Here is a 24,453-nt window from a genome sequence, read left to right on the forward strand (position 1 = left end):
CCGCAGGGGCGCCAGCCCCACCCTGCCCACCTCCCGAATCAAACTCTCCCTCACTGCCAGACAGAGGACAGAAGCAGCCCGAGGAGTTGCAGGAGGGGGAATATTAGGAAACATTCAGTTTGTTGTGTTTTCCTTGGGTTTGTTTTCTTGCCAAAAAAATTACCCCCTTTGTCTTTGCGCTAAAGAGGCAATGCGGGCCCCTTCTGCCGGGCACTGAGATGGTGTGCCAACGCGCCTTTCTTAAGGACGGCTTCTGTTCCCTTTCTAGCCTCACCAGATATATTTTTAACATAAAAAACACTATATTTAATTGGTTATGGATCTCTGTTCTCTTAGCACTACTGGATATCACAGAAAAACACATTAGTACAGAGCAATTAGTGTGATGGCAGTAAACAACTAAGGCACTATTAAGCTGTGGGTGATTAAATAGTATTACTTTTTATTTTTTATGGTGCTAGACTAAAAGATGGAGGAGATTGAAAATATATATATTCCATTAATATTCATATAAAATATAAATAACAGGTGTCTTCCACTTCTTCTAAAGGTACAATTTATACCCAGCACTTCAATCTATAGAGAGCTACACTTTTTTTTTTTTAATGAAAAAAAAATCTTTCTTTATACACTCCGGGGCAGTATTTCTTACCTTCAACGCACCCAGATATTTAGGCAGAAATATTATTTAATTGGAGTTACAGAGTCAGGCGAAATAATGCCCATACCTATATCACCATAAAAAAATAAAGCTTCCTTCCCATTGAAATACACTCCATCGTTTCTATCTTTTCAAAGAGCAAATCAAGCTTTCTGCGATAAACTGACTGCAGGCTGGGGCCAACAGGCAGGCGGTGGGTGGGCTCAGGCCCGGCCTGGAAGCACCTTGCTCTGGGCCCACCCTCGCCCAGCGCCCATGGCAGCCCAGGCCGCTCTCCCTCCGTGTGTGTAGATCATCCTCCCGGTTCTGGCACATCTTTTCCTCTCGGCATCTGATTAAGTTAACAATGTGCTGCTATTTGCATGCAGATTTGCCGGGGCTTTCTCTCCAGCTGCTCCCCGAGACTTGGTCTTTCTCTGCGTTGTGATAGCACAGCAGTCCCTAAATGCAATCTTTGTCAGACCCAGGTGTGCTCTCATTGAGGACGCCTTCGTTCCAAGCAATTTTTCTTTCTGTAGCATTTATAAGGCTCTATTATAGTATAGCCACATCTGGAGGAAAATTCTCCTATTAATTATATACTTTTACCACTAGGAAGACAAATTCTAAAAGATACCAACATTTTTGTTGTTGTTGTTCTTATCTCTTTGACAGCCTGCATTTTATTTTATTTTGTTTTGTTTTTCCAGGCATTTCAATATTTAAAGAGCCGTTAACCAAAGGAGGGGGGTGAATTTCTAGGAAAAGAGAAACAACAGACCTGAAATCTTAGTCAGCCCTGCTTTACCTCACCCAGGCAAGTGTGGGGAAAGATGCCATGAGGCTGGGCATGGGGCTCAGGATGGGGACGAGGCGAGTGGGAAAGAGTCCTGTTCTGCTGGAATTAAAAAAAAAAAAAAAAAAAAAAGCAAGTGTTATTAACCTTTAACCTCATCTGCTCCCGGGTGGACAGTTGCTCACATCACCAAATGCCATAACAATTTCATTCTTCCACAGTCCAAAAGTAGAACCAAACTGGATCAGCATGGTGACCCAGATGCTGTGTGTGTTTTTGGGGGGAGGTGGGGGTGAGGTGGGGGGGTTATTTTGTAATCAGATTTGAGGCAGATTAAAATAAAAATCGGAAGCTAAGTATTCATTCTCATTTTTCAGAAAGAGACAACAAGAAGCTTTGCCCAAAGAATCTGAAAGTTACTTTAGAGACAAGTGGGGTGTTTCTGATTTGGTGATTTTTGTTTGGTTTGGTTGCTTCATAAAAATCGCTTTTCATTATAATCAGATCAGATGCAGAGGGGAGATGGATAGAATCAAGCTGAAATGTAGGAAAAGTTTTAACAACTAGATGATCCTTATTTAAATTTATAATACATTTAAAGGACTAGAAAATGTAATTTTTGATGACAAAATTATTTTGCAGAGCGCTATGCACTGTGTGAACAAGGGCACACGTATATGTGTGTGTGAGCACGTGTGTGCGTGTGTGTGTGGTGTTTGTGTGTGCAAGTGTCCTGTGCTAGGAGGCCACACATACACACACACAAAGAAAGCTAAATTACTTTAAGAACAGGGAAATTGAAATGGAACTATTCTCGCTTTTCAAGCCAAAGTCCATCAGGTAGAAACCCAAGCAGCTTTTGGCCACTCAGTCCAGCTCCTATGGTGACAACACTGAAGAGTGTTCTCCTTCCTGTCTCCAAAGCTGCCATCACAAAGCACCCAGAGCCATGTCCCAGCCCCGCCAGGGGCGGCTCCCAGCCAGCCACGCATGAGTAGCGAGGTCACCGAGACGGGGCTTTTCTGAGTCCTGCCTCTGAAGGCCAGAGTTCCTGCTCCCAGCCACGAGCTGCCTCTGCTCACTGGTGCTAACCCCTCTCCCTCAAATGACCAGTCAGAGAGGCCCTGAAATGTAGAGGCCACCTCCAGATCATGCTTCAGCCTCAGTTATCTTCAGCTCTGAAATGGGAAGAACAGACCCTACCCCAAGTGGGTACTATATGCATGAAGGACCGTAACTCTTGTTCAGAATACAGGTGATAAATAATGAGAAAGTTCACTGAGAGTCTTTATTCTTATGAATTAGCTGCCCCTCCCTGCCTCCCTCCAGGGACATGGAACAATATATTCTGGCCCATGACACTTAAGAATCTATGCATTTAAATATATATATATATTTTTTTTTGACAAATACTGCAAAGAGGAAGAACTGAGGTTTTAATTTGACCCTCCTGGGGCCACGTGCCTTTTACATGCTCCTGCTTACTGGCATCCCAGCCCCCCCCCCCCGCCCCCAGATCCCCTCCTGCAAACACAGAGCAGGGAGACAGATGCGGTGATACTGGATTACATCACTGGATAGCATGTGGCATTGAGGGGAGAAAAAAATTAGAAAAGACAAATGACATTTTGCTGCTATAGTGTGCTATTTTAGTGGTGATGGCTTGACTTTTGGCCCAAACGCATATGCCAATGGCAAGGCTAACTCCAGGGACTCACAAAAAAGAATGTGTGTTCACAGCTGTACTGTACACCAATACAGATTACATGTTTTCAGTGTTGCGGCCACAACAGAATGCTAATTAACATACTGGAGTGATGAGAGCGGCTGCAAGGGCCTTATTGTTCCATTATTTCATGAAGCCCAGCTGCCTTTGTTTATGTCACTTATCCTCTCGTGCCACAGGTTTTTACTCCAAAAATACTATCCCAATACAACGTTAATATTTAAAAAACAAAGAGGTGGCAGATTGTCATTTTTGTGTCAGTCTCAAACTGCAAAACTGTTAAGCTGTTCTGGTTCGGTATTTAGAAATAATTTAACAGCCATATTCAGACACGGCCTGCATTCTAACATAATGGCTGAATACTTGAACCAAGCAAATGCATAACTATCCTGACATCACTTATGAGGTTTAGATTGGTCAGTTAATGGAAGTCTTTACCAGAATCAATACCATAACAGCTTCTTGAAATGAACGTGATTTTTTACACGGAGTGCTGTGAACAATAACTACAGAAATATACTACCTTTGTGCCCGGCACAAAGGAACGAAGATGCAAAATTAAGCAGCAATTACAGTTTTGCAAACTAATATTACAGTCGATTATTAAAAACAAACACTTTCAAAAATAGGTACTTATCATTAAATAATTGGAGAGCATGAATACCCCCCCACACCTGATTAATCATTTTTTTACACTTTTTAATAGCTGTTTCACCTACTGGCTACATTATCAGGTTGCTATTAAGTATTGATATCGGTGATTGATGTAGTAATGATTAAATAAAAAGCCTTTATTTAGAGCCTGGTTTTTTTGTTTGTTTGTTTTGTTTTTTTGTAAATTTTTTTCAGAATCCTCATTCAAGAGAATACTGTCTGCTGGCTAAATCAGTTTTTTTTTTTTCCTTTTGCCTGGATTGTGCATAAAAGTGACATTCTATAAAATACAGGTTTCCTCAAATAGTGTTCCACCAGCAATCTATACATACTACAGTAATTTGCAATCACGGTCAGGGAAAGCTGTTGGCTCAAGCCCAAAATGTTTATGGTGCATTGCTTCCCCAAAGAACGAAAACACCCTGGAGTTTTATTTCAGATTTCCCTAAATGCGCCTTTATTGACACCAGGTACAATAGTTGGGGAAATACGTAATACCCCAGCCCAGACGCCATTCAACCAGAGTCATAAATTAAGTTAGAAAAGGTCTCCCCTAAAAGGTATAGCACTACACTAATCAAAGCCACACTGTCGCTCAAGAACACGAAATCTTCCCAACAGCCAATTGAGTGAACAAGCCATAGTTGCTTTTTAACGAGTTTAACTGGTAATCTCAGATAAATGGAGAACTGCTTGAAGTGTCTGTCTTCCACAAGGCAGTAATGAGAGGATTTAGAGCATTCTGCGTCCCAAACTGCGTATAACCAAGAGAATGCCTCAGGTGTGTCACTATCGGCGACAGAGGACTTCCTCAGCTATGGCCATCCCCCACTGTGGACACAACATAGATTTTTTTTAATTGGATCCAGGAGCTAGCTAAATTATCCAACTGCTCTGTGCTTAAACCCCCAGCTAGCTTATATACCAATAATAATAAACTTTCCATAATAGCAGCTCAGCCTATGACTGTTTTTTTTTCTCTGAACCTAAAAGTGCAAGCACTTTATTCTGCTTACAGCCACCGAAGAAACTCCTCAATTGGCTTCCTCCTTAAAAAAAAAAAAAAAAAAAAAATCGCTCAAAAATTACAGAAGGGATCCAGGTAAATAATATTCTATTATGTACAAACAGGAAAGCCTGTTTATCTTCCGGTACCGGAGACAATAATATCATAGCCCATCCTTCTGTAATTTGTGGGTGAATCTCCCCCTTCCTTCATAATGTTTATTCACCAGGTCAAAGCCACAGCCAGTCACGATCACACCCCGGGACCATGATAGCAGCACGGGGGGCTGCACGATCGTGATGGGTCAGACTCAATTTGATGCAGCTTCCACTGGACCCTCTACACTGAACGCATTCGTGTTCCGTTTGCGAAAATAAAGCACGAGCCCTGTGCTGCCGTTGTGAGCGTCAGAAAAGTGTTAAATTTATAAATTAAGAGATCAAAATCCTTTAGTGGGCAGAAATAATATCTTCAAACTAAATACTCGGTTCCACCATTTGGACATATTTTTAACAATCCCACTTAAACTTTGCGAAAACTCTATTGAAAATTTAACCTTGTGCTCTTGAAGCTGAAACTGATAAAACTTAATAGCAACGAGGCACTGAAACCCTAATAAACTCATTACAGATCACATAAATGGGATGTCTGCGTGGCTGCCAGACAGCACACACAAGCAGCTTCACTTGCAAAAAGCAAAGGCAAGCAAGGTGGTAGGGATGTCTGCGTGGACAGTTGGAGGGAGAGGATATGGTAACACTTCACAATAAGTTTGCTGAATTTACTTGATGAGGCAGTTCATTTAGGAATCTCGGACGCTAATTATAGGCGGATGCAGACAAGCTGGTATGGAAGAGTGAGATTTCCTGAGGCCTAAGGGCCACATCAGGGCCCACTCTTCCAGATTGGATTCTGAGTCCTCGAAACTCTTTCCACGTGACTGCCTTCACTTCAACCAGCTCCCTCCTTGGACCCCAATGACTTCTCCCCAGCAGGATCTCTGGAATCACCCCCCAGAGCCGGTGAGCACCAGAGCCTGCACCTTGAAGCCTTACTTGCCAAATCCCAACACACATGCTCAACTTGGCGCACACGGAGATTTAAGAAAAACACCTGAGAGTCACCAACTTGCAAACATTGAGTTCCATATGGAAATTCGGATTTCTGACTTCCCCTGAGAAATGCCAGCGTCTAGCAGCACCAGACCCACATTCCCATGGACAAGCAGCAGAGCACGCATTCATTCTCCAGGCAGTCACAAGCTCATCCATCGATGGGGATGCTCTTGCCCCTGCAGCGTTAGAGTTCGGCAGCCCTAGCCTGTGCCACGCAGAGGAAAGGGAAAACAGGGTCAAGAGACACTTCTCCAAAGGGAAGCTGGAGGGTGAACTGGAAGCACATGGCTTCAGGTTCCAGGCCCCAGTACGTGGAGACCCGAGCCAGCTCTGCCCCGATGCACGGCCCTCCTCGTAGAGGATCAGGATGCACAGCCCCTCCCCGCCATGGGGAGGAGAATCTAGCAATCCTGGAGGCACGGAAGTAGGAGGCTGGGGCAGAGGTCCAAGGGACCAAGCATGAGGCTCACACACCCAGGGACAAGGCAAATGGTGGAAGACCTTACCCACCCTGGGGATCCACGACTCTTAGCCTGGGGAGAGGCCACAATGCGACCTGGACAGGAAGGACTGGAACCAAGGAAGGCGGAAGCAGAGGACGGACGGAGGCGGAGCTGGTAGGTGAGACCAGCAACATGGGAGACTCCACACATGGCCGCCACACCCCGTGGCCAGGGTTTACTCAACCCTGGTCTATGTTCTGGACTCTCGCCCCCTGCCGTGCAGCCGGTCCTGCACTGTGGGCACCTCCTGGGGTCTGGTTAAAAGTGAGCGGTGTGGGCAACACCCCCGACCTCCTGAAGCAAATACACATTAAAGGTGCGGACCCGTCCAGCTGACAGAGAAAGCAGATGGGCCACTCCGCAGTCCCGGGCTTTGCCTTGCGTGGGGCACACGGGGTCTGAATTGCAAAGGAGTCCCTGGACAGGAGGCTGGGTTTCTAGTGGAGACACGTTCCAAGTCCATCCACCTCGATGATGTTCTTTTAGACCATCAATAAATATGGCTTCAGTAGTCAGAGGATATTTAATTAGCATTAAACTCTTTTATTTCATGTAAGTTAGAGCCTTGCCTGAGACACTTCATTTGGAAAGTAACCTGGCACTCAAGATTAAAATGAAATATTAGCATGTCAGCGGTAGCCTCTTCGTGGTGTGCTCCCCTTCTGCCCTCCAACCCTGCAGGGGAACAACATGGCACTGCTTCCAAATTTCCCCCGCACAAGGGAATTGACACAGGGGCTCTCAGAGATGAGGAGTCGGACTTTCTTACATAGAAAAGGGGCTGTTGCCCCTAGGAAGTGAGAAATGGAAAAACTCATCTTTGTCAAAGTTGGAAGTAAATTTTCCTCCCTCTGTCTGATTTTCCTCTCTGCACCTCAAAGCCACCAAGCCCGCCCCTGCCTCCAAGCCTCCACATAGGCTTGGACCCTCTCTCCAGGAGCTGCCCCCTCCTCGCAGGCTCTGACCTGCCCTTCAGAGGTCAGACTCAATGGCACCTCTCCAGAGGGATCTTCCCTGACTTCTCAGTCTCTGCTGGGCCTGCTCTCTTTGCCTCAGATCCCCCCTTCTTTTAATACTCTGCATGGCATGTGTCCCTACAGATCGTTTTCTGGTTTCTTCCTCTATTTGTTTATTTCTTGATTGCCGCCTCCTCCAACTAGAATGACTGCTACACAAAAGCAGGGACTTTGTTTTGTTTAAATTAAAAGATGATAGATTAGATCATAGATACACGGGCAAATGATAGCTTCATAGACACAGATGATAGAGAAATAGAAATAGATGGGGGTATTGGGGGATGAATAGAGAGATGATAGGAAATAAATGATAGATGGCTAGATAGATGGATAGAAGATAGAAGATGGATGGATGGATGGATGGATGGATGGATGGATGGATGGGTGGATGGATGAATGGTTGGATGGATGGATGGATGGATGGATGGATGGATGGATGGATGGATGGATGGGTGGATGGATGAATGGTTGGATGGATGGATGGATGGATGGATGGATGGATGGATGGATGGATGGATGGGTGGATGGATGAATGGTTGGATGGATGGATGGATGGATGGATGGATGGATGGATGGATGGATGGATGGATGGGTGGGTGGATGGATGGATGGGTGGATGGGTGGATGGGTGGATGGGTGGATAGACAGATAGACTGAAAGACAGCCATCCAGCTCAAGTGATCAGGCACTTTGGCTGACACAAAAGAGCATGGTGCCTACTCCCAAGAATCTTGCAGTCTGGAAGGGAAGAGTCAGAAAGCATGGCCCAGTAACCACTCACAGCATTGTCAGATGTGAGCAGAGCAGTACATGGTTAAATGACAATTGGAGATTTTGAGGGCAAGGCCTGAGATCAGAGGGACTCTTGCTCTGGGGGCTGGAGGGACCAGCAAGAGGCTTCCTGGGGAGTGGGGGAGGCAACGGCTCCATGAAGGAACCTGAGCTAGGTCCTAAGAACCTGGCTGGATGCAAACATTCCAAACAAGGCCACACAGTGATTCCCAAAGGCTTGACCACAGACCCCTCGGACACGCAAGATGATTTTAGGTGATACACAGAAAAACTCCTTTAAAAAATTAACACTTATATAATTATTTCAATATTTACTATGAAAAATATATAACTGGCACACCAAACCAGAGATTTCATAGACATTATTATTTAGAACAAAGCTAAATATAATATTTAAGTAAAAGAAGTGTGTCCTTTAAAAAAAAAACATTAAGTCTACAAGCAGGTTGTACTTGATATGGTAAAAATCAGAAAAGAGGGGCAGTGGGGTGGTTCAGTCAGTTGAGTGTCCAACTCTTGATTTCGGCTCAGATCATGATCTCAGAGTCATGGGATCGAGCCCCACGTCAGGCTCTGTGCTCAGCGCTGAGTCTGCTTGTCCCTCTCCCTCTGCTCCTCCCCCCGCCTGTGCGCGCTCTCTTTCTCTCTGTCAAATAAATAAATAAAATCTTAAAAAAAAAAAATCAAACAAGAGATGTATGAATGATGAAAGTGTGTGGTCTAGACCCAAGGGGTCATTCTCGGCATTAACTCTGCCCCCGCACTGCCCTGAAGGGCCTGGAAGTTCTCATCCACAGGTGGCCTTGCTCTGCTGGCTCTGGTCCCCAGCTGGGCTGTCAGAGGCAGATGTGACTTCATAGTCCTTCCCTGGGGTTATGGAAGTGGCAAGGGTGTGTCCAAGAGCACCAGGCCCTCCCTGGGCATGCACCCCCAATCTGCCAAAGCTGCACAGGAAGCAGGAAGTGCTCAAGGAAGAAATCCACTGGCTGGCCCTGCCTCTTCCAGAAGCATCCACAGAAGCAACAGCAAACCAGCCCCACCCCCGCCACCTTGTAAAGGAGAGGACAGAGACAAAGGAGGGAAGAGACAAGAGAGAGACAAAGAGACAGAAAGAAGAAATGCTGGCTAAAGTCCTTATCAGGAAGAAAAATTTCTAAATGCATGAACTCTATTTATACCCTGAATAAACAAGATCATTACGTGTTCGTTTCATAAGTTGAGCCTTGATTCCAAGATCACCAGTGGTCACAAATGTTTGGGTTTCACATAAGCATGTTTAAAAGCCATGGGTCTTGACCCTCTGACCAGGAAGCTAAGCTTGGCCAACACTTTCACACTGTGATCAAGGCACAGAGCAGAGAGTTGAACAAACTAACATCGTACTCTTGAAATCGAAGTATAAGCAGAAGAACTGATGAATCTGCTAATTGTTCCATTGTTCACGCCCACTCTGCACATTGGCACACACACCGTGCAACCCAAAGTGCACCTTTTGTACACGTAGGCAAAGAAAAACATGTAGGAGCCTGATGGATGTGAGTGTGGGGGTTTTAAAAAGCAATCCTCTCTATATTATTTTTATTATTTTTTAAAGGCCAGCTCACTGTGGACAGCTCATGGCCCTGGCCTCAGGACCGTGGCAAGCCGGGCACAGTTGGGACACCCTGAACCTAGCACCATCCCTGCTTTACCCCTGTCTTTCTGAGGTCACTGTCACTCCCAACCAGGAGAAGGGTAACAACATCCAGGTCTGCAGCAGGCTGATGGGTATATTCCTTCTCCCCGGCCCTGCTTCCACCGCCTAGGTCAGCTTGGATAGCGTGAACGGTCTTCACTGCCCATTTCTGGGGTACATCGCAATAAAATTCCCTGACCTGACACGCAGCCTCTCTCACCGGCAGGCCCTCCCCACACCTCCACTCATGCTAATCTATACTCTAAGTTCCAACACAACAGAGCTATCTGTCATTCCCCAACACCAATCCCATTCCCAGTCTGTCCCCAGTTTCCCTCCCCCACCGACTCTGCCGGGAATGGCGCTCAGCACCCCCACCACAGCCCCCGCCCCAGCTGCAAAGGCATCTGGCATAAATTCCTGCCTTCTGCAAGCAGCTCCTCTCTCACCTCTATTTCTGACAATCTTCTGGGGCCCCAAGGCCCAGCTCCAACACCAGCTCTCCCTGAAGCTCTTCCTGAGCCACCCAGTGGGTCTGACTTCTCCCTTTGGAAAAAGGCATGCAGTGCTAAGCCCAGAGTACACAAACAGCATTTAGGAGCCCCTTTCTTAGTAGTCAACATAGTATTCACATTGCTCTTACTTACTGATCACTTCCTTTCCAGTTCGAATCCATGGCTTTCTCTTTAATCTCGGAGGTGGCATTGGTCACGTTCTCATTGTGATAGGGCTTTCTGTGTCTGTTTTCCCCTCTGTGTCTGCCCCCTCCTTGCTCCGGATGGTAGCACATATCTGTTGGTTCAAACTATACTGAAGAATGACGTGCCTTATTCCCCCATAGGCAGATCCTTCTAGGCTCAGTGTCAGTGAATGCCTGGGGACAGTCCTTGGGGCCCATGCTAATTTGCAGCCCTGGTGATCGCTACCTCCTGGGAAAGCAGGACCCCCAAGGGTCTTCCCAGTTTATATCCTAACCGAACATGCTGTTCCCCATGCAAACTCCACAGAAAATCTGGAATACAGGGGAGACAGGATGGGAAACACTACGTCCTCCACCCGTCAACCTAGAATTCCAGGGGCTTATCCCAACTCACTGGGGAGTAGGCGGGCCCTTGCAGCACAAAACCCAATTCAAAGTCTTCAACTGATGTCAGCTCTCAATTTCTCTCTGACTCTAAAACAATAACCAATAGTAGCGCAACAGGCCATTTCAAGGGGAATAAAAGCATAAATTGGCCTTGGCCTTGAGGCTAAACCTCAACTACAAAACCTTCTTTAAAACCCTATTTCAACTATCCTCAAAGCAGAAGGGCACGGTGGCCCTGGGCCTCTCTCTGTATTCTTCTTCATGGCTCTGGATCCTTCGAGCCCAACTTTGCTGAGCTGAGGCAGATGTGAGGATCATCCCAGACCGTAAGAATCACATCACTGCCAACCACTCTTGGCAGTCTGTGTCACACACACACACACACACACACACACACACACACACACACACACACATACACACACGTGCCAGGGAAGGCCTGAGGTAGAAGGGAAGTCAAGATACTTTTCTCCACCTCTTTTCTTCCCACCTGGCCCATTATCAGACCCATAAAGACCATCTGGGTCAGTGACAGGGAAAAGCCATCCTGTCCTTACCCAACAGCGCACCACTATATACACAGATCTTTATTTCCCACATAGAGTTAAAAGGTTTGTGCCCACTTTACTTTCTGTGCATCATCTTCCTTCTTTACTTTAATTAGCATGCCTGAAACAAAAGACAACAACTTCAAAATACACTAGCCGTGCTGCAAAACCATCCAAATAGAGTTGTTCTTGCCTTTCTCACCTCTTACAGAAGGAGGAGGGAAAACGGTGACGGAATGCTTGGGACCATGGAGAGGAAAATGGTCTCCACTTAGTTTACCCTCAGTTGAGCTGAGAGAGAGAGGGAGAAGCAGGGTTCTGGAAGGGTTAGGCTGGGTGAAGAAAAATCCCCAGTGACAGAGTCATCCCGGAAGTAGCTGGGACAAGACAGACATGGCTGCCCCCCCCCCCCCGCCGCCGCCCCCAGCCCTGGGTCCACAGGCCTAGAGCCAGGAGCAGCAGAACAGCAGGGAAGCAGCTAAAGTGTCTGCCCATGGGCAGTGGATCCAGCCCTAATGGCGCTCCCTCTGCTATCTTGGCAGCCAAGCCTGACGCTCCCTGCAGAGGGGCCTCCCAGAGAGCCAGCCTGTGTCGCGTGGCCCCCAGCAGATTGTCTTTACAAGCGAACGCTGGAAAGCAGGTTCTCATCTCCCTCTGCTCACCAGGAAACCCGCCTGCTTCAGGCCTAGGACTGGCACACCTCTGCTCCAGGCACAGCTGCAGCTGGAAGAGTCAAAGGGACACTTGGCCTGAGGCTCTGGAAGAGCAGGGCCCTGACAGTGACAGCTCACACACTCGGGATCAGCTTCGGTCATCAGGAGACCAGGCCGCCGGTCATGGTGAAGTTGATATTTTTTTTTAACTGAGATGCAACCCAGACCCCTCCTATCCCCTTGTCTAGCTGCCCATACTGCACTGTGAGGGACGGACAGACATCCACACAAGGCAGAAGTGAGGCGCCATGGGTGAATGTGCCTCTTTTTTTAATTTCGTGGTGTCTATTTGCAAAGCTGACCTAATGCATGGCCTCACAGCTCTCAACCTCTGAAGGGCCAAGAGGGACACAGGAGCCTTTGTCTAGTGGCAAACAAAGGCAAAGTCATGGTGGAGTGGCCCCTAAAGTGACGTGGGACACTGGCCCCGCCCGTGAGGACGCAGGCCCTACCAGGCCGCTTGCTGGGGCAGATGCCGAGGGACGTGGCAGAAGGAACCACATGTCCAGCCTCAACCCCGCGGCCTGCCCCACTCGGAGCGGCTGGTTCCAAACCCAGGGAGAGGTGGCATTTCCCTGCCCCGCCAGCTCGCACGAAGAGAAGCATCTCCAAAAAGAAAGATCCCATGCTCATTTTGACACCATTCAGGTGAAGCTGGTCACTCAGACTTCTCCGGGCCTCTCCCCTGACTCCCTCACTCCAGAGTGAAACCTCCGGAAAGGTCTTTCGATCATAACCTGGTTGCAAAGCAGAAAGAGCCCATTTTTAGCTCCATAAACGAATCCAGTGCCATTAAAGGGAAAGAATGTGACACGAAGCTTTTGTTTCCAGAAATGAAAGAAAGAAAGCCAAACAGAAAAAAGAAAGAAGGAAGAAAGGGAGGGAGGGAGGGAGGGAGAGGAGAGCAGAGGAGAGGAGAGGAGAGGAGGGAAGGGGAGGGGAGGGGGGGGGAGGGGAGGAGAGGGGAGGGGAGAGGAGAGAAGCCGCCCCAGCTGCAGAACTGTGTGGAAGGAGAAAGAGGCACCCAGACGTGGGGGAGGCTGGCTCGGGCTGCTGCCGGGTGGCAAGAAGGGTTAAATTTATGTTCCATTACAAGTCCCCTTTTTTTTGGTTTCATCTTCTCAGTAAAACACATAACTTAAAATGAAATCAAATATTAAAAATGACAGACTCTATAAGTGCTGTGAGTAACTCCAGGTCACGGAGGGAGGGAAGAGCCGGCGAGTTGTCAGGCACTATCTGTCAGAGTGAATTAGAAACAATCAACAGACACTGAAGGGGAAGGTGATTGTTATTAGGCAGCGGGGCTGGGATCGGGCTGCCCAGATGTGGTCGTGCATATCAAGGACAGGAAGCAGCAGTTTAATTCAGGAAGCCCTGGCGAACAGGGCAGCCGAGAGGAGAAAAGTCCTTTGTCGCTAATAAGCTGGAAGTTACTTTGATAACAGCAGGGTTAGACTCGAGAATAAAACACATTTCTTTCACTACCACACACCATTAATATCACAGAAATGAGGGCCGAAGTGCCGCTGGGCCTGCACGGGATTAGCCGCTGGCCTGCCTTGCCCTGGGGCCTGGGAGGCCTGGGGGCCAGCAAGAGACCCCACCTGGCCAGGGGCCCCTCCCACACCTGGCCCGGGGCCCCTCCCCACCTGGCCCGGGGCCCCCCCACACCTGGCCCAGGTCCTCTCCCACACCTGGCCCAGGGCCCCCCCACACCTGGCGGGGGGCCCCTCCCCACCTGCCCCGGGGCCCCTCCCCACCTGCCCCGGGGCCCCCCCACACCTGGCCCGGGGCCCCTCCCCACCTGGCCCAGGTCCTCTCCCCACCTGGCCCAAGGCCTCCGCTCCTTCCGGGGCCAGGATCCTCCTGACCACGTGGGCCTAACGGCCGCCCTCCAAAAATGTCCTCTGACCAAAAAAGAATAAAGATAGTATTTCCTTATTTCCCGGTGTCAGGCCCTCCCGTCTCTGTGGCCTGTGGGGAAGGTGCGAGCCCGGTAAACAGCCTCCATATAATGAAGTCCATGTATGCAGCAACGAAAAGCAATTTTATATGCAGACAAGGCCCGATTTCATAAGAAATTACTTATGCAGGCGTTCTGCAATTATCCTGTGATACTTTCAGGCAACAGTCTGACAGCAGTTGTGCAAACAATAAAGGGATTACAGAAATAAAAACAAATAATATTACACACACAGAAACTCCATGTTGCATGTGGACGGGATGAAGGGAGGCAGGCTGGGGCCAACAGGAAGTGAGGCCGGAGACTGGCCCACCCTCTTCCCAAGCACTTAGACTACAGGGAAGCTCACTCCCAGCACCCTGGCAGGAGCCTGGCAGCTGGATGGGAGTCTGCCCCCTCTCAGCAGATCTGCTCGCCTCTCAAGGGGGTGAGGACATGGGTCACATTGATGGAAGGGGCACAGTCACAAGACCAGCAAGGGACAAGCAATGGGTGGGCTGAGCAGTTCTCACACCAGGTGGCCTCCCAGGACAGAAAGCATCTTTCCTTCCACCTCATGTCCAAATCAACCCCTATCCAGTTGCAGCCCAGAGCCTCCAGTCAACTTGGTGCAGGGTCAGGACTGCCCCTCCCCAAACATAGGTGAGCACATGATGTGCATCAGCCCCGCACAAGGACCCATCAAGCAAGGCTCAGGAGGCGGGGGCCATTCACCTCTGATGGGTAGGAGGAAGGAAGGGTGGTTCTATCACGTGCTCCCAGAAGGCATGAATCAAACTCACCCATCACTGTGTCCCCATATGAGACGTGGGTGGGCACCCTATAACTCAGGAGTCAGGGGAACCCAATGGGATGGGATGTAGAGGCTGGAAAAGGGGCATCCTGACCACCCTCCCTAGAAAATGGATGCATTCTCCTCTCCTCTGGGTAGCAAATGTCCCCGTGCAGCCAGGAGCTGCCCCCAGCCTCCCTGCAGTAAGACAACACGGGAACACAGAGGGGACCGAGGACCTGCAGGTGCTGTGGGTCCTATGAGCGTACCTGCCCAGAGCCTGGACTGTCCTGTGGGAAGCCCAGGGGGAGTGCGAGCCATGCTTCCTGAGCCCCCACTGTCCTCGGTGCTGAGCGTGGGCCTCCCAAAGTGCAGGCCGCAGCTCAGCCCAGTCTACAGACCCTTGCATTTGCAGATAGGTTTTTAAAACTTAAATTAGTTGCTAATATTGAAGAAAAAGAAAAGAAAAAAAGAACTGGATTTTTTTTTAAAATGTCTTTCCTTAAAAACTATGAAGACCTGCAAAAAAGTCTGCCCAGAGCCAGAGGTGGCTGTAATGCAAGGGCTGGGGGATGCTTTCAGTAGGGTCCGCTCTCCCCAGCCTGCTCTGTCCACACCCAGCTTCATGCATTTACCACCGAGACCCTGCCTGCATTTGGGTTTAGGACAACACCTCAGAGAGAGCTGAGGCCTGTCCAGGGCACACAGTAAAAGGCCGGGCCAAATCCTCCCTAGGTGTCCCCGTCCTCAGGAACTCACTCTGAGGCAGAGCCCAAGCCCTCCCCTAGCTGAGCTGGCTTCAGCATTGATGATCTTTGTTCAAAACCTTCGGGGTTCTGTAGCCCTAAAATGGGCCGAGAAGAATACCTGAGGGGCAGCCCTCAGTCATCTGTACACGTATCAGGACTCCTCAGCCAGGTCCTGGACTCCTTGTATCCTGAAGGTTGGCATACATCAAGCCCAAGTAGGCCTTAGGCTTGGCAATCCTTGCGTTCCAGGAAATTTGGAAAGCAGTGTGGAATTGGTACATGTCAATTGAGTTTGCTTAAAGCAGGGTGCAACAAATTCTAATGATTATTCACTGCAGAGGTGAGAGGCTCTCCATCAATGCCCCCAGATGACTGCAGACCACTCCGTGTACCAGGAACTCTTCTAGGAGCTGTGAGAGCGGCTAGACCGACAAAGACAGCCCCAGTCCCTGCCACGGCCTCCATCAACTAGGAGCGGCCCGCACGCTTTCCACAGTGGCCTGAGGGACAGCCGGCTGTGCTCAGGTGAGGGCCGGGCTGGGCACAAACATGCCTTGGGCCTCAGTCTCTAAACTTATAAAATCAAGGTAGCTTTGATGGCAAAGGTTTCTGCTAGCCCTAGGGTTCTGTGATGGCAGCATCCAGGCTCACAAGGGAAAAGAGGCCAAACTATAATCACCAAGAATCTTAACTCTGAAACTCAGTCTGCATGTTCTCGGACAGCCCCTGAATCAGCATTAACAGACAGTGCTCACAGCCCAGTTTGGAGCAGTGCATGGGATGTGCAGGCCCCTCCCCGAGGCCCACATGGGCTCAGGCAGACCATGGCTCCCTGATAAGGGAGCCCCCAAAGTTTTCCACCTGCAACTCTGCCCAAGCCCACAGCTGGGGGTGGGGGGGGGGGGCACAGGAAGGTCCAGATGAGCAGCTGCAAGGCACTATCGTGAATCCCCATGTCGCCTCTGAGGGCAGAGCCCCCAGATCAGCTGGCTCCCTTTCCTGCACCCACAGAGCCCACAATCCCTAACTCCCAGCTTTAGACAAGTAACCAGGACATCCCTCTAGCAGAAAATAAAGGCCATGGCAAAACAAGAGCAGGTTCATGTCACTTACAGAATTCGGGCACCTAGGAGCATGCCCACATGTAGCAATGTGGGCTTCTCAAGACACAGCTCTGGTCACAAGCAACACAGACATAAAACCAAGCCAGCACTCCTCCCCATGGCTACAAAGCCATGTCCAATCCAGGCCCTCCAACCGACCTACCCTCTCCCCAGAGCTCACGGTGCTCTCGCCTCACTGGCCAATATTCTGTCCCTCAGACATGCCAAATTCTCCCTTACCACAGGGCCTTTGCACTTGCCATTCCCTCTGCTGGGAATGCTCTTCCTCCAGATTGTCACCAGGCTGGCTCCTCCATGTCCTTTAGCCCTCTCACTTCCAAGGTGCCTTCCTCAGGAGGGCCTTCCTCACCACCTACCCCTCTCAAGTACAGCACTTCCCCTCCCTTTCTCCCACCCCAGATCTTCCTCATTGTGCCTTATCACTATCTGACGTCAGCTTCTCCATGGTTGCCTTGTTTACTGCTTCCTAGCCCCACAACAGAAGCTCCTTAAGGGCCGGGAGCTTGTCTGTCTTGGCTAAGGCCGTACTCCAAAATCAGAAAGACGCATGCTCAAACCTTGCCCTCACCATCCATCAGCTGTGTGACACGAGGGAGGCCACTTAACTTCTCTGCCCTCAGTTTCCACATCTGGAAAATGGAACGAATATCAACAGCTACCTGCTAGCCACACGGCGACCATGAAGATGATCCCAAGAAACTCTGGGACGGGAACCACCCCATCTGTTCTCCAGAGTCCGAATTATCTCTGATTTTCATTTTCTCTCCGGCTACGCGGCCGACACGAGACCTTACTACCTCATTCAGCTGCTACGGCGGCGTTTGCAGGGGATCTTGATCTTTACCTCCATGAGCCTGGAGATCTCCTGGTGAAGATCAAATACGATGCAAAGCCCCACACACATATGCAGGGCTTATCATCATTATCACATAGAAATTACAATTATTCCCTCCCTCCTCCGTGTTCCCAGAGTGCCGCTCCCACAGCATTTAGCTGAAGTGATTACTGCTGCAGGAGGGCTGTTGACTCACGCAGCCGTGCCAGGACAACGGGGCCGCCTCGGGACAGCCCAAGCCCCGGCAGGGCCAGCACCCTCACCCCACCCCCGCCACCCCACACAGAGGGACCCCGCCGCATCTGTCAGAGGGGGGCAAGGTCCCGTGGTCTCTGAGGTCCACTGCCCTCTGCACGCCTTGGGCTCTTTCTGAAGGATGACACCGAGGAGGGCTGGCTGGCCCCAACTCATGGCTCTGCCTCCCATCCTTGCCCAGCATGCTCCCGAAATCCATGCTATGGTGGGATATTAAATTGTTTTCTGATGCGTGCGAGAGGTTCGGTTACTGACAGGTCACTTAGGGTTTCTATGCAATGGCACCTCGTGGGGGCTGTCTGGTTGTCCCAAAGTTGCCCTTGTATAGCATTTCACAGAACACTTTGAAGGTCAAGTGTCCATTTCAAAGGATGGGGAGGGCATTGGTGGAAAGGACAGAAGCAAGGGTCCCGACAGCTCCCTTCAGGAGTCCAGAAGTGGCCCAGCCAGCACATCACGGCTCCAAGCTACTCAGAGAGACAGTCCAACTCCAGGGCCCAAGAGTCCCCGGTGCTGAGGCGGGAAGTCAGGACAAAGGAGCTTGTCTCTAAGACCTGTCCCCCTTCCTGGTCTCCAGGGCCCAGAATTTGCTCTTGCATATAAGGTTGCAAATCCTACTTCCATGCACATGACCCTAAAGTTATTCCAAGATTTACCTTTTCCAGGCGGGAAAATCTCCCCGCTTTCTCATGGCCAATCCCAACAACATTGCGTCGTTGTTCTTTATCTTCCAGGAGGCCCAGAGCATGCCGAGATGATCAGATCCTTAAAATGCAGGCTTCTGAGGCAGAAAACCTGGTGAGGCTGGTGCGTGGCCTATTCTCCAGAGTCTGAGAAACCACCCGAAGGAGGGCTGTGTCCATTCACATGAGAAGCTCAAGTCAATCCAGCGCCTCCGGCTCGGTCCCTCCACCTGGTCAGAGGCAGCGGCTCAGCCTTCTCTCTCCTTCCCTGTCCAAGGCGGGTCAAGGGAAATGGCCAGCACCCTTGCAGTGCCTCCTCTCCCACTCAAGAGGCACAGAGCATGGAAAGTTCCAGAAGAAGTGGTGCACGGGCTCCCCCCAGGGAAAGCCAGCCTCACCTGTCTCCCCTACCTGAGGCCCTCGGCAGTGATGCTCCGCGGGGCTCTCAGAAACTGTGAGCATCCACGCGGCAGAATTCCTACCATCAATGTAGCAGCTAAATATTGTAAGACTCCTAACTCCCCCATCTGTGTTTTGCCTCCCAAGAGGGAAAATAGTCTTCACAGACATTCCCTTATCTGGCAGGCAAATTCTAAACCTTACTGGCAATCACAGGCTTGTTTTCCCAACCAAACAGCTCTGGAACCAAAAATTGCTCTGCCTGTGATATGCTGAGGAGGGAACTAGCCAAACAGCTCAGTCTGGAAGCCCAGGGCCGGGAAGCCCTTGGGCTTCTCCATCGCTGGAGAAGACCCGATGCTCCACAGACCTCCCCACTGCCCGGTGAGGCTGATGGAAGCCACAATGGCTGCTGTTCACTGCTCCTCGCTCCTAACACGTAATACACCCACCAAGAAGCTGAGAGAAAACACTCACCATGGTGTGAAATCAACACTTTCTAACTCAAATAGAGGGGGTTAAAAAAGGGGGGGGGGCACTTCCAACCCTTTGGCTGCAGATATTTTCTCCTGTAAGATCACACGAGGCAGGGGCACCACGGAGCCCCTGGGCCCTGCCACCAAGTGCACCTTGGCACCCCGCACCCTCACTTTCCAGTTTATGGTCTTTCCCTGCATTTCACCTGGCCCTTCCCAGCCTTAATGCCAGAACCCCGTACCTGTGCAATTGCTAATAAACGAATCTGATGATAACTGTAGGAGCCTAATTGATAGGGGCCTTTATCGACTGGCCTTGATGTCTATCTGAGGTTCTCAACAGCCAAGATTTAAATGTTTCATTTTATTTTTAACTTTCACTTTTCCACATTTCAGCAATGTCAGGCAAAGAGGTATGGTTTTACTATCAGAAAGAATCATGGTGCAGAATAATTTATGACTTCAGCTTGGGCTTTCAGAAAAGCTATTTCAAATCTTCACTTTGATTTGGTTGTATCAAAACTACTCCAAATAACAGCGGCCCTTTCTCGGAACCAGAATATGTTAGCGGCACCTCAGGATTGCAAACTGAAGCCTCAGATTCATCTCAGAAGAAAACTCTAGAAGAGAATTAAACCTCCAAGGGGAAAGTCACCTTTTTTCCAGATTCCTTTCTTCCCCCTCCCCACCCATCCCCAGACACACCCAAACCACAAAGGAAGGCCTCCCCGTGTGGGGAAAGGTCCCACCAGCCACCACTCACCCAGAACTTCCTGCCAGGCGGACTGGTCCTACCTACCAGGGTGGTGGGGGGAGGCTGGGAGGAAGCCCCTGGCCAGGAGGAGAAAGCAAAGGGCTGTTTGGTTGGGATTTGTGTTAGGTCAACTCGACAAAGCAGGAGGAAATGATGTGTGTCCAGGGCAAAGTGTTCTAAGATCGTAAGACTTACCTTAGCAGCTTAACTGCATACTTGTCTTAAGGACTGTCAGTCTGGTAACAAAATACCCCAGAAAGGATGTAGCTGATCCAGGCACTGACAGATCGCCAGAGGGGAGTCCCAGTTCCCTATCACAAAAGGAAATAGAGAAAGAAATGATGTAAAGTGAAATGTAACAAATTCACCAAATCACAGCAATATGCAGAGGTCAAGGAAATTCAACTGAAAAGGTTAAAGATGAAATCAAAGCCTGTGTAGGAGAATGAAAATCTATCCCATGCAAGGCCACCGGTGACGTGCTGTAGACAAGAAGCTAAATACTGCCTAGCACTGGGATCTTTCATTTTCATCAGATCAATAAAAGCTTATATTTATCAGGATTCCAAGCAGCTACCACTTCTGACAACCTCCACTTTATTTTCCCATCCTTGTGCTGTATCAGGGCAAGGAGGAACGGAGAAGCAGCTTTTAATGCTATTTGCACCTGAAGACACAATTCCATTAAGAGGTCCTGTTTTGTTAAAGAAACGGGGATTGATATGATTATACGGGCAGGAGCGCGGGAAGCCCCTTTGTTCTCCGCCCCCCCCCCATGTTCTCCCCTTTTTGCAATCCGGACCCGGCGCGGAGATTTCCTGACACGAAGTCTGTGTGCGAGCACTTTTTTGTTCAAACTTACCGTTTACAAAGAGAGGCGAGGCTTTCTGCTCAAACAGTTACCACTCTAATCATCTGTACAACAATATTTGCTATCAGGCATTCTAAATAGATTATCACCAGTCCATCTGTGTCATTATTGATTTATAAGGCTTTAAGCAGCTTTAGAATGGAAGCTTTCTCACTGAAGGGTTTCTTGTATAAATCAGAGCCGTGCTCAAATATAGCAGCCATCACTCAAGATACTGTTCTTAAAATCATAACAAGAAGGAGAAAATGATAAATTGCTTGTAATATACTGATCCAAACTGATATGCAAATCTTGTTTTTTAAATATATTACTTGAGTAAAAAGAGGCATCATTAACATATGAATGCTATATGCAAATGATAGTGACAGAGCAGATGTTGGTGCATGTAATTGACCTATATGTGAATTGCATCAGAGCCTTAACTCTATTAATTCACTACCCAGTAACTAGATATTGTCCAAAAAGTACATTCTTTGAAACCATATACTGGAAGCAAAGCTGACAGGGTTCCAAGGATTCTGAAACAAGGTCACTGTCACTAGTATTTTGCTGTCATCTGCATTCCCCTTCTTATGGATGACATCATCACGGGGCCGTGTAAATCGATCACTTAATAGCATTTAGAAAATACTGCAGTGGGGAACAGGTTATAAAAAAAAATGCCCCAGTTTTATTCTTTTTCTTGGCAAAAATGTCATACCTCTTAAACTGAGGGTTTGTGCATGAGTGCACTGTGAAACACACAGATGCCATTTTATTCCCCGTCTTTATTTTTCCACTTCTTCTCAGAATGACATTAAATTGTATTAAATAGCCTTTTGTCCACAGGGCACAGACCACCCCGCATATGATAATGTATTAATGCCCCCACGTTCCAGCCACTGAGCTGAAACATTCTGAGACTTGGAGGATAAGTATGAAGCACCATTGTGTGTATAGCCTGCTAACGACTGTGACACATACTAATAGAAACATACCTAATAAATTACTGCTTTCAGGTCTAGCAAGCTGACATTTCTCTGCAAGGGACAATTTTATATTTGTGGCGCAGAACAAAATTGCTTCATATGAAGCCACTGTGGATTAGCATAAAAATTAACACTTAAATTTCGGCTTATTTTCCACCCTCTCCTCCTGCCACAACAATCAATTCCTCTTATAAATCTGATTAGATTTTATGATGCTTATTATTCAGAGCATGTCTCAACACAGCATTCACAGGCTTGAAGACTATTTGTTTAAATAGAAAAAAGAAGCAGATAAATCTATAGGTATTTTTTATTACCCCATTCCCCACCAGTTTCTTTCTCATATTGTAACATCAGTAATTGATTGCACACATTAATTAACATGTAAGGTAGAAATTCTGCATTATGCATGATTTATTTTCCTATCTGGTGAGTAGGTTTGTCTGCTGCCCTTGTGTTTCTAGGACATTGGGCTCGATTCTGGTCCAGACATAAATGCCAATGCTCATTCCCCCTGAAAGTTATTAATGTCAGATATGAAATGAGATTTTTTATTTCACCTGCTTACTAATCCACAAAAGCTGTTTTGAGTGATGCAGGCTTAAACGCCAAAATTTGAAATGATATATTGCTATATCAGATAACATGCAAATATGTTCATTAGACATAATTTAGCAGGAGAGAATAGCAACACTTTTATAACAAGTCTAGGTCAAAAATGGTTGTTAATTAAACAAGTCATGAAAAATGGCATTACAAGGAGACTGTCCAGCAGACACCAGACTTTCTAATGATAGGCTGCTGATAGGTACCCAAACGCTTCCCACTAAAACAGAGAGGGGGGGAAAAAACTTTCTGAGCGTTTCACATACTAAAGCAAGGTTCACAAAACTATACCCACACTAGGAACCTCAAATTGATCACATATTCTTCTTTGATTTTAATGGTAACACACTATACTTCTCCATTGCGATTTTCACTTTCTGTCTTAGTGGCTTAAAGTGATTTATATGGTCGACTCCTTCACAAATAAACCAGAAAGGAAATTAATATTATATCCGGCCATGCTGCTGGCTGCCCTGAGTGTTTATGGCTGTGTATTTTAAATCAAGTAGAGCAATAAGCATAGGGACGGTTGGGCACCGAGGTGGATGGAGGATGAAGGCAACGCACAGGGGGAATTGCGTGCCTGTGTGTCTCCCTTTTCCTGTAGTCCTTCGCAAGGAGACGCTTCGGTTACCTAGGGAAACGGCGGTAGTAAGAACTCTTTCAATTGGCCATGAGTTGAGATTCAAGTGGGTAGGGTTCTGATAGGTAGGTCCTACAGGCCACCTTGTAGTGAGTGGCTTGGCTTCTTGGGGTGAGGCTTCATGAGTACCTGGGGGAAGGAGGGTGCCCTGGGAGTTAAATACAGTCTGAAGGAAGGCCAGGTGAGTCTCCAGCTGGCCACCCAAACCACCTTCCTTGAGGTGAGGAAAGTATTCATAGAGTGGGAAGGGCTGAAAACATCTTCTGGGGCCAAGAGATGCCCCACACAAGCCCACATGGATGAAGCCATCCATTGGTTGACGTTCTACTTATCCAAAGGATCCTTGTAGCTAGATACTTGAAGGACAGTCTGTAAAACAGGAAAAACACCGCTATGCATCTGGAGTCATGCACAGTAAGGAAAGCTGAGCAGGAGAGCAAATAACCAAAAGAAGTCCACATCTAAGCCATCTCTACAATCAACCCCCATTCGTGACACCAACTCGGGCATGAAAGTTTTTCTAATCATCACCCATTTGGTGGAGGCAGGTCGGTCCCCAAATACTTCATGTCCAAGTGTAAAATACTCTCGCTCCTAGCCTGGCTTGCAGACAACATGAATACTACTGCGAGAAATCTCACCTAATCTTCGCATTGCATTTTACGGTTTCTGTGCTTCCAAATACAGAATCTCAACTAGTGAAACAGGCACCGTAGCATTCATTTCACCCATCTTTCACTGATACTGTGAAGTTCTAAAAAAGAAAATGGATGGAAACTTGGTGGAGAAAGAGAAGGAAATGCTAGTTCTACGGACCCTTGGTATCTTTTTTTTATCCCCACGATGCCCTTCCCTGCATCTCTTACCCACTCCACGTATGCCCCTCATGAGTTCATCTGCACAGACAGCTCCTCCGGTCCTCCCTATCACACCCCAGTCCTGGCTCCTGGACCTAACTGTCTGCTGCCGGTCCTCCCTATCACACCGCAGTCCTGGCTCCTGGACCTAACTGTCTGCTCCTTCCCCGTGGGGGATTCTGCCAGGTCTCACGTTCCAGGAGCAGCCCAAGGATGGTTCAGGG

The 24,453-nt window shown here is 48.4% G+C and overlaps 1 protein-coding gene across 6 annotated transcripts in view; it reads right to left on the bottom strand.

Annotated features, from left to right (window-relative positions):
* The window catches only part of ZNF536 (zinc finger protein 536), a 420,861-nt gene that overhangs the window by 288,412 nt on the left and 107,996 nt on the right, over positions 1-24,453 (bottom strand). For all 6 annotated transcript variants that reach the window (XM_073885153.1, XM_073885151.1, XM_073885155.1 and 3 more), the window contains one exon: positions 20,480-20,595. The gene's annotated coding sequence lies outside the window, so the exon portion shown is untranslated. The remainder of the gene's footprint in view (positions 1-20,479; positions 20,596-24,453) is intronic.

This window comes from Callorhinus ursinus, unplaced genomic scaffold (genome assembly GCF_003265705.2).
Source record: "Callorhinus ursinus isolate GAN/ISIS: 27379988/994484 unplaced genomic scaffold, GSC_fseal_2.0 scaffold61, whole genome shotgun sequence".
Classification (NCBI taxonomy): domain Eukaryota; kingdom Metazoa; phylum Chordata; class Mammalia; order Carnivora; family Otariidae; genus Callorhinus; species Callorhinus ursinus.